We start from the raw sequence: 10,911 nt of genomic DNA, 5'->3' as shown, positions 1-10,911 counted from the left end.
ATCAGATATGAATAAAGCTAAATATCTGTCTCTTATACACATCTTATATATATATATATTTATATATATACTCTATTTGCAACTCACAGCTTATTTGTTTTCCGGTGGCTTTTCACATGCGTTGCGCATTTGATCTTGTTTGGAATTGGCGCCATATAAATTCGAGATATTATGATTATATAATTATGTATATATTGTAAATATATATGTATATAATGTAATGTATAATATACACATCTGTGTATACTACGCCAATGGAAAGTAAATATATAATATCTATTTATACCCTTGAACAATTAATACTATTTATTCTAATAATTAAACTTAAGTGTTTTGTGGCCACCTTTCACCTAATATCCTGAATACACACACCTGTGTATAGCAGATTGTGAAATTCCAGAGAACCGCGTGACGTCGACAGATATGGTGGACAAGCTGTATTTTAGCAAAAAGACGCCATAATTTTTCATGATTTTAGGGTATATTCGTGATGTACCGTACGTATCAACAAAACGAGGTAGGCCTAAGTATTATGTGTTTTAAACTATACTAAAACAATTGCAATTTGTATTTTTTCGAGGTCCGTTATCATACAATACGAGTCAGTTTCTTTGTAGGTGTGCATGGCATGGTCGAAAGAGACTCGACCGATCGCCAGCTTGTTTCGAAAAAGATGTTTGATGTGATGAGGTAGGCCTATGCAATTTTTAAAGTAAATTGCAAAAGCATGTTAGACCAATAAATATTTCCTAATTTTTGTAGTAAAAGGATAGTATGTGCTTAGCGTTTTTGAGGCCATTTCATTTAATATTCTGGACGCACCACCTGTATAGACAATGCAATGCCAGAGTGACCGCGTGAAATAGCGGCGGACATTTTCGATAGGCTGTATTCTAGCAGAAACCTCCATAATTTGCTGTGTTCATTTTCCGTGATGTATGTATATATCAAAAAAACTAGGCCTACTAAGGCAAGTATTATCAAATATTTGTAACTTGAAAGATTATTTCAAATGACCGTTACGCAAAAAAATACGAGCGGGGTGGCAGGGGAGCTTAAGGGGCCCCCCAACCGGACAAGTCAAGGCCCCCCCCCCCAACCGGACAGAGCTCGTCGGGCAGTCAGACCATAAAACATATAAAAATAGGCCCACACCAAGCCAACACATGTCTCTCACAGTCTGAGAGTGCCATTTTTGGCCATCCAGAGGTTGATATTCATAAATATCTTAAAATCTCATTTGGGAGGGGTGCCCCCTCTCAACCCCTTCCTCCAGCTCGAGCCCAAGTCCTCAATGTATACTGTCTCTTATACACATCTAGATGTGTATCTAGAGCCGCCACTGCTTGGATCATCAATTTCGATAAGAACAGTTGTGATTATATTGGACTGCTTGTCAATTTCTTTCCAGGGCCACATTAAATAACACATTTTTATGAATTTTAGTTATCAGAACCCAGAAATATGTGTTTCTAGTGTTCATTTTTATCCTCCATTATTTTCATTTTATAATTATCTTAATTTCATTTCCCTGTTCTTATTTTGTTATCTTTCTCATATTTGTATATGGCCTATTGTCCTCATTATTTTAAATATTTTTCCTGCTTCTCATCTCATCTATTTTTCCTGTCTTGCTCCTCTTTTAGTGTTTTATTTGGTCCTCACCTTAGGCTCTGTTTTCTCATCATTGTATTTTAAGGGGTGAAGCCAGGATTTGCCCACAGGGGTTCGTTGTTCCGGACGGGGCCCCCTTTATATTCCCGACGAAAAAAGGGTAGGCGTAGTCGGGCGTCGCCTAAAATCTCTCGAAAGCGTCCCACGGCTGAGAAATATGACGATTTAGTGGTTTCGAAGGCTTGTTTAATTAATCTTCGAGTAATAATATGTAGGAAATTCAAATACATTTTTTTGACCCTGACAAATTGTGGTTTATTGTGGTTTTTCTCACTGACCGAGGGAGGACAGCTCTCCCTGACGGGGGCCCTGGCCTGTGGCCGCGCCACACCTGGTACTTTTAGGTCTCAATTTAATTTATTCTGCTGCAGTTTCTTGTTTTCTGCAGTTGCTTTTTAATTAAAAAAAAAATTTTTTTAATGAATCCTTCTTTAGTCTCTTTTTGATTTAATTCCTCCATAACTGTTAATTGTTTTCACTTACATATCACTTCCTCACTTTTATTTTTTACTTTGCTTTATTTACTCCTGTTCTTATCAATGCAGTTCAGCAGAAGGACACTCATCCCTGTGCTCATCTCTACACTCTTCAGCGTACAGTCCTTTGATCTAATCTGTCAACGACAATCCAATACTAGCTAGCTAGTGCAACCATTAATTATTTGTTTATTGTGTTGTAATATTCAAACTCATGTGGATAATATGTTTGCTGAATTTTTCATTCCTCTTGTAAATAAACCCACTCAAATCACAAAGGACACTGCCACAGTAATTTATAATATTTATACAAATAATAAAGAATTTCAAAACATTAACACAGGAATATTGATGACATCTCTGACCACTTTGCCGTTTTCTGCATAGATGATTCAGATAAATATTCATCACCGCCACCAGAAAAAATTTTGATTAAAAGAAGTTATACGGAACAACAAAAACATCGGTTTAGAATTGAATTAAAGGACCATGACTGGCAGCAAGTATCTAGCTGTGAAGACACTAATGAGTCATATAAACGTTTGTCAGATACTCTAAAAACAATGATAGATTGGCGTTTTCCATTGATAAAAGTTAAGTTAAAAGTAAATACAATTAAATCCCAGTGGGTAACGCATGGAATTCATAAATCACTTTGTATAAAAAATAAACTATACATTAAAAATATAAAGACACCATCAGATATGAATAAAGCTAAATATAAGAAATATAAATATAAGTTAATATCTGTAATCAGGGAAAGGAAAGAGGTTTACTATAAAAATGAATTTGAAAAGCACAAGAGTAACATAAAGAAAACGTGAGGTGTTATAAACACAATATTAGGTAGGAAAAAATATCAAGGCATACCTTCTAAAATTAAATTAAACTCCCAGCACCCGATAGCTATAGCGAATGCCTTCATTAATATAGCAAATGACACATGATGATAATCACGAAAATAATACAGCTAATTACACAACATGACAAATTCAATGTTTTTTTTTAGAGCGGTACTAGAATCCGATATCAATTAATACATTAATGACTTTAATGTAAATAAGTCATGTGGTTTTGATGATATTGGTGTCTTTCTTATAAAGAATAACTCACTTATTATACTGGCTAAACCTTTATCTTATATAATTAATTTATCACTTCAATCAGGTATATTTCCTAAACTGAAAATTGCTAAAAAAAATTCCTGTGTATAAAAAGGGAGAAAAAGAGAACATAACAAATTATAGACCAATTTTGATATTGCCCTGTATATTCAAAGTGTATGAAAGGGTCGTATATGACCAAACATTTGCCTTTTTGTGTAAATATAATCTCCTACATGAATCACAATATGGATTTTAGGGCAGGCCATTTAACTAATCACGCCCTCTTGCATGATTTGACAAAATAACAACAGCAGTTGATAACAAGCATTTTGTGATTGGTGTATTAATGACATGTTTTCTGTAAGCAATATTGTTGATTTAATAATGTTTGCAGGTGACACAAATGGAATATGAACTTGATAAAATTAGGAAATGGTTTGAAATTAATATTGTAACTATTAATACGTCAAAGACGACGTACATGTTATTCAGTGGAATAATATTAATATACGTACATCCCACCTCGTACTTTCCATAAATAAAGTTAAATAGATATGGTACCTTATACTAAATTTCTTGGTGCCATCATTGGTGAAAAGCTGAATTTTATAAACCATGCAAATGCAGTTTCCTGTGAAATTTCTTCAATCATTTGTGCCATGTGTCAAATAAAAAATGCAGTACCATGGTAAGTTTTACTTACCATATACAAGACACTTATATTACCTGTGATAACATACGGAATTAACATTTGGGGTACGGGAAATAAAGAAATCCACCCATTTTTATTAACCAAATTTTCCATCCTTAAGATCCACTCTTATTACTTAGATTTTACCAATGATGTCACCCACCCTTAGTTTTCTACAGCTGCAACCCTGGTATAGTATTCAGGGCCGCCGGTGGCCTCAGGGCATCTTCGCTGCCCGGGCCAATTATTTGGGGAGTTTGAGTAGATTAGCACTTTTATATTGCACTCTGTGACAAAATCACCAAACTTGGCAGAAACCTTCTTTTGGATCCAAAAAACAATCTTAGAAGGGGTGCCCAAAAATCCTGACAATTTAATGCCGTCATTTTAGACCACGCCCATTTTGTATTACTATATAAATATGGAAGAATAACAGGTTTGTATAAACATATCAAGTTTGGTATAAAATTAAAGCTCAGGCAATGGACATTGACCCAAACACCCTCAATGTATATGCGGTGTCTATAGGTAATTAAAGTCATTTTGTCTGTGTCATTTTTATATACATTATGTAAAAATCTAATTCCTCCATGCATGCATAAAGATGACAGTAGTTGTCCGAAATCCGAACAATTAAATGGCTTCATTCAGGCCACGCCCATTTTGTTATACATACCTGGTCCATAAGTATGTAAAAATAAAGGGTTCATGTAAGCATATCAAATTTGGTACCAAATAACTCTTAATGTTTAATGCAAACATATTTAGTCATTTTTCTTCTGAGACTATAATAGGTCACTAAAGTCACAAGGAAGCCATCTAGAATGATCAGCTAGACTTACTCATTTTAATTTCTACACCCTCACCCTTGTTTAATTGTGATCACTCTTCAGTTTTTGAGGTATTAGGAAAGGGACGTTAGCACTTAAAATGACCCCAACTTCACGCCTGAATAAATAATAATAATAATAATAATAATTAATTAATAATTGATTGATTAATTTCTTCCTTGTAACTTAAACTTTCCAGTAAATTTCATTCAGATCATATAATCCATTTTTGGAATCATATCATATCATTGATTTCACCAGTAAAAGCAACGCAAATTTACTGTCACTGGCAAAAATACATAGGCCTAATATAAAAATAGATAAATATAATAAACATTTTTAAAAATTCATTTAAAATCTAAAAGTTGCTAAAGTAAGAACTTACAGTGCATATCCACACATATAGTTATCGGATCGTTATCAAAATTAATAATTTCTTTATTGGAGCATGACAAATTAGTATTATAGAAAGTTTAATTTAGATCCTTTGATAGATTTTTACATATATACATTTTGGTCTGAGACGTCTGAAATTAAAATGACCCTCACATTTTCAGGCTAAACTGAAACATAATAGCTTCTTCATAGTAACTTGGTTGGTCACGACATACCACTGTCACTAATTGTGGCAAAGACAAGCCAAACCAGTCACTCGTCGCAAATCCTGTTTCAGAGATAATAGCCCAAACATGCTGGAATGTCAACATTTTTTAAATCTGTTAATTACACTAAACTAACCTTTACATCATGCTATGCTGTTATTTTCTCAATTTTCAATGTTAATTAATGATTTGATGATGGTTTCTTCAGGGAGGTATAATTTTATGCTGATCCTTGGTTTCTGCCTGAGAAATGCCCAAAATCATAATTTTTTGAAGGCTGGTTTCTCAAATATTGTTCTTTAAACAGGTGTATGTTTAAACTCCTGTAACTTCATAACGAAACGTCGGGTATAAATGATTCTTTTACCAGTTTATAGCTCTCAGTTTACTCTCTTACAAAATTGATTTTTCGGTGATTGACTGGTTTGGATTATCTTTGCCACAAATACTAAATTTTATAAGGTACATCTTTAGTACATTTTCTAAGTTTGGACAAAACTTGGAAAAGATCCAAGCATGGGAAGTGACCAAAGTGCCGGGCAGAAAAAACCCTGTTCAAAAAAAAAAAAAAAATATCGGGACAAAAAGTTTTTGAAAGTTATGAAATAAAAAGGAGAAAAAAACCATAAGTAATTTATAATGAAATTTGAGTCTAATATTCCTATTTCCGGCCATCTAGATGTGATTAAGTTTTCTTTTCTCTGCCTCAACCATGGTTGAGCTGGCTGAGTGGGTGGACCCGGGAGGGGCGGTGGTAGCGGTGTCCAGAGGTAAAAGGACCTCTCTTTCGTGGACTATGCTGTAAAATTTTATGGATTAAAAAATTGCTACCATATGGTGTGAGGTGTATCATACTCCTAACTTCTTGAATCATGGTTTTCTATTAATTATCCTTTTTAAGTAAAGAATCCCATAATTAACACAAAATTTTATTATTTTATAAAAACAAAATTCCCAGCCAGTCAATTTTTTTCTCCGGGTTAAGGGTTAGGCTTCCCCGACAGGTGCGCGGTAGACCCTTGCGAGCTTGGAACCCTCGTGGAGAATTCCTGGCGCCGGCCCTGCCCGGGTCTCTATTTCTGTGGAAGTCCCTCCCTAGACCCATATTTTACTATTATTATTATTCTGATAGGTACTTTGTACTTTCCCCTCTTTCGCCACTATTTGCAAATCGTAAAGATAACACATGACGCAATAGCGCCTTGTAGAGCCTGCGTTAATATGACGCACATTTTATGACAGAAAAATCGTAATTTCTAGACTGTAAACGTAATGCTTCAAAACAGCAACAAAGGGATTTATTGCTTTCCCTACCCTGTTTCCATTTAGAATTTTATGAATTCTTATTATATATATTTTTGGCGTTTACACATCTCATCCACGACGTAAAGTGGTTGTAATTATTTGCGATTTCAATTAATTCCAATTGATTATAAAATAACATTTACATTTATGGTAACAATTTAGTATTTTCAATGCTCAATAATATTATAGGCTGTTTTCATAGTGCACTATTTACACTATTTTTTTTACGTTTAAATGTAATAATGTTTTATTTACCTTGTGCTATAATTAACGACATTTCCACAATGTTTTTGATTAAATCGATTTAATTGTGTATGAGTTTCCTTAACATATCAAAGTTGCTACATTCATCGTTAGGCGTGGCGGCCTATCAAAAATGTTAATAGATACAGAACATTGGAAAATAAAAACACTGAATAATTTTTACTCTCAAAACCAGTGGCAGATTTGGGGGATTGGCCCGGGCTCTTCACAAAAATTGAAAAAAATATATATATATTCAAATTTTAAGTTTAAAAGTGGCATTTCCGGCCGCCTAGTGGTGCCATAATTAACATTTTCCTACCTAAGCCCCAACCATGGTGGGGGCTGAGGTAATATTGACCCTCCATCTCGGAAGGTACCTCCCTGTCACCCCTCCCAATTTCCATGACTGCCTCTGAAAAAAATGTTTGCTTCTGTTCATATTGCATCTTCAAAATACTTCATCAAGAATGGCTGAGCGCGGGGCTCCACCCACTCGACCCCAGAATGGCTATTTGCTTTTGTGCCCCATTGTGGTCCACTTTCCACAAATTCACACTCATCCTATAAAAATCCTGTGTACAGGCCTGCGTATTCCTAATGTGTCTTTGGTTTTCTTTATTTACTTCATCATTGTTTTTTGTCATCTTTTCTTCATTTCTCTTTCACACATCGATATCGTCAATGGGTCAATTGATTGGATTGGATGATAGTCTAGAAAAATACTTGCTTCCAGTAGGGTCTTTCTGGTGGTAATTGGCAGTACACCAGAAAACAATCCCATCCTCTTTCCTAAAGAGTGAACTGCGTTTTATAACGTGCATATGTCCCATAAATGCACATGGGACCAATGGCTTAACGTCTCATCTGAAAGACGGTGTGCTATTGTAACTTGTATTACAGCCCTCCAGAAACAAAAGGAGAGGCAGATTAGCCAACTGAGCTAAGCTCCTCTATCATTTCAGGTCAAATCAACCACAATACTGATGTGATATACACATACCTGACAATCTGTTATTGCCATTCGTTTGGACAATAAAGAAATCTGTATCTTGTATAATGATGATGTATCTGTGTACTGGTATAAATTTCATATTATTATTAAAACTTTATTTTTACACAGAATGCTTGCATTTTACGTTTATTTATTATTATAATGTCTATTATGCGATTTATAACACTATTTTTATGCTTCTTGATGCATTTGATTCTCTTTGCTTATTACATGTAGCATTCCATATATTCTTATTATTTATACCGTGCTTCAACCTATGTCTTTCATGCAATCTTTGAGTCTTTTATGTTTTGCGTTTCATTGACCATTTTAAGTAAACAAGGCCTTTCTTACTGACCGCTTCACTGACTAATTTTTCCTCTTTGATTGACCTTTCGTTTTTTATTTTCTTTTTTTTTTGTGTGTTCTTTTGTTTTTGCTTTTATTTTCTGTGTTTTATGTCTGAATTAAATTTTCAACCCAGAGTAAACACTTGAACACTGACCGACTAGCTGACCAGATTTTTCCCCCTCTGAAGAGTCTCATGATCAATTTACATCCGAGTTTGACCCCGATTCTCAATTTTTTAATAACCAACTTAGTACTTCCGAATATTATTGTCCGAGCCAGTTCTCGTCTTTAGTCAATAATACCAAAAGAAACAGTTTCTCCACAATACATTTTAATTCTAGAAGTCTTCTAAAAAATATTGACCAAATTAAATTAATTAAATTAATAAATTAAATTAATTAGTGAGACTTGGCTCAAAGACGATAATCCACTAGTCCAACTTCCCAATTATAATTTTGTAGCTAACCACAGAACTCATAAACATGGTGGTGGAGTAGCCATATATATTCGTGATGGCCTTCAATTCTCTTTACGAAAAGATCTCAACCTTAATCCTGATATTTGTGAGTCCATTTTTATCGAAATCATTCAACCAAATCACAAAAATATTATTGTTGGCACCCTTTATCGAGCTCCATCCCTTGACTCTACTAAATTTATTGATCAGTTTGATAGTGTTATGGCCAAACTGTCTTGTGAAAATAAATATGCTTATATTCTTGGGGACTTTAACATCGATATACTTAATCATGAATCTAGCAACGATGCCCATTATTTTGTTAATTCCTTCTTTAGTAATCATTATCTCCCCCTTATTCATAGACCATTCCGTATTACAAATACTTCTTTTAGCCTGCTTGGCAATATTATTACCAACATGTTTGATTACCCTAACCTCAGTGGTTTATTATACAGTGACATAAGTGATCATCTCCCTGTTTTTAACATATCCTATCTATCGAATATTGCTCACCCATCCAATGGTGCAGTTGGCTCGGATATGGAAGTAATACCTAGATTTAGAAATATTAATCCCTTAACTTTAGAGAATTTTTGCCAACATATTTGTAACCAACAGTGGTCTGAAGTCCTTGATGTGCAAGACCCCGATGAAGCCTATAATAATTTTGAAAACATATTCGAAAATCTCTATGAAGAGCATTTCCCATTCAAAAATGTAAAAAAAAAATCACATAAGCTAAAACCATGGATGTCCAACAGCCTTCTCAACTCTATTAAATATAAGCAAAAACTTTATGCAAAATTCCTTCATTGCCCATCTACCAAAAATGAAACCAAATACAATTTCGCAATAAATTAAATTCACTTATTAAAATTATCAAAGCTACCTACTACAAAAATTTATTTCTCAAACACAAAAATGATATCAAGTCTACTTGGAATACTATAAATCTGCTGATAAAAAAAAACAAACCCCAATAACCAAACAAATCCCTATTTCAATTGTAATGGTGAACAAACTAACGATCCCACAACAATTGCATCTGCATTTAATGACTACATTGTTGAAATCGGACCCTCTTTAGCTAACAAAATTCCCCAAGTTAACAAATCCTTTAAGGAATTCTTACCCAACCCTACACCTAATTCTATTTTTCTTACCGCTGTTAATGAATCTGAAGTGGCCTGTATATTAAACTCATTTAAAGTTAATAAATCACCCGGTATTGATAATTTCCATACCAAAGTCATCAAATATGTTGCCAACTTCATCCGTCAACCCCTATGTCACATTTTTAACCTCTCGATTTCCAAGGGGGTTTTTCCTAACAGAATGAAGCTAGCCCGTGTTACACCGATTTTTTAATCTGGATCCAAATCTGACCTTTCAAATTATCGCCCAATCTTAATCTTATCAGTCTTCTCAAAAGCCCTTGAAAAAATAATCTATGATAAAACACTCAAATTTATTACTAAATTTAATATACTTTATGACAGACAATTTGGGTTCAGAAAAGGCTACAATACATCCATTGCCTTTACTGACCTCACCAATAAAATTGTCATGCATTTGAAAATAGTCAATTTACAATAGGAATTTTTATTGACCTTTCCAAAGCATTTGATATTATTGACCATAACATCCTTTTATATAAACTTTCTCACTATGGTATTCGTGGTCCCGCTCTCAATCTTTTCCGAAGTTACCTCTCTAACCGTTCACAATGCACTAAATATCTCAACACTATCTCCAACTTTCGCCAGATTACTTGTGTCCCCCGGGGATCCCTATTGGGCCCTCTTCTGTTCCTTTTATATATTAATGATGTTCACTTGTCTTCCAACCTTCTTTCTTTTTTTCTTTATGCTGATGACACCACTATCCTATATTCTAACAAAAATATTCATTCTTTATTCAACATTGTTAACTCTAATTTAATTTCCACTTCCCATTACTTTGCTGCCAATAAACATTCAATTAATCACAAGAAGTGTAGCTTCATTCTGTTTCGAAGTCCCCAAAAATCACAAACTCTCGATCCTTCGAATTTCAAAATCTATATTGATAATCACGAAATTCCCAATACCGAATTTGCTAAGTTCCTAGGAGTTTATCTTGACAGTGCATTAAATTGGAAAAAACAAATCTCCCAAATTGAAAATAAAGTATCCAAAAG

General features: G+C 34.1%; 1 long non-coding RNA gene across 1 annotated transcript in view; it reads left to right on the top strand.

Moving 5' to 3' along the window:
* The first annotated feature begins 382 nt into the window (after window positions 1–382).
* LOC117104953 overlaps window positions 383–10,911 on the top strand; it is a 15,159-nt gene continuing 4,630 nt past the window's right edge. The window contains exon 1 of the long non-coding RNA XR_004444841.1: window positions 383–517. This is a non-coding gene — a long non-coding RNA (uncharacterized LOC117104953). The remainder of the gene's footprint in view (window positions 518–10,911) is intronic.

This window comes from Anneissia japonica, unplaced genomic scaffold (genome assembly GCF_011630105.1).
Source record: "Anneissia japonica isolate Jap-2015-1 unplaced genomic scaffold, ASM1163010v1 scaffold640_len1575945_cov177, whole genome shotgun sequence".
Taxonomy (NCBI): Eukaryota; Metazoa; Echinodermata; class Crinoidea; order Comatulida; family Comatulidae; genus Anneissia; species Anneissia japonica.
The sequence above is the reverse complement of the archived record's forward strand: the minus strand, read 5'-3'. Positions and strand labels throughout refer to the sequence as shown.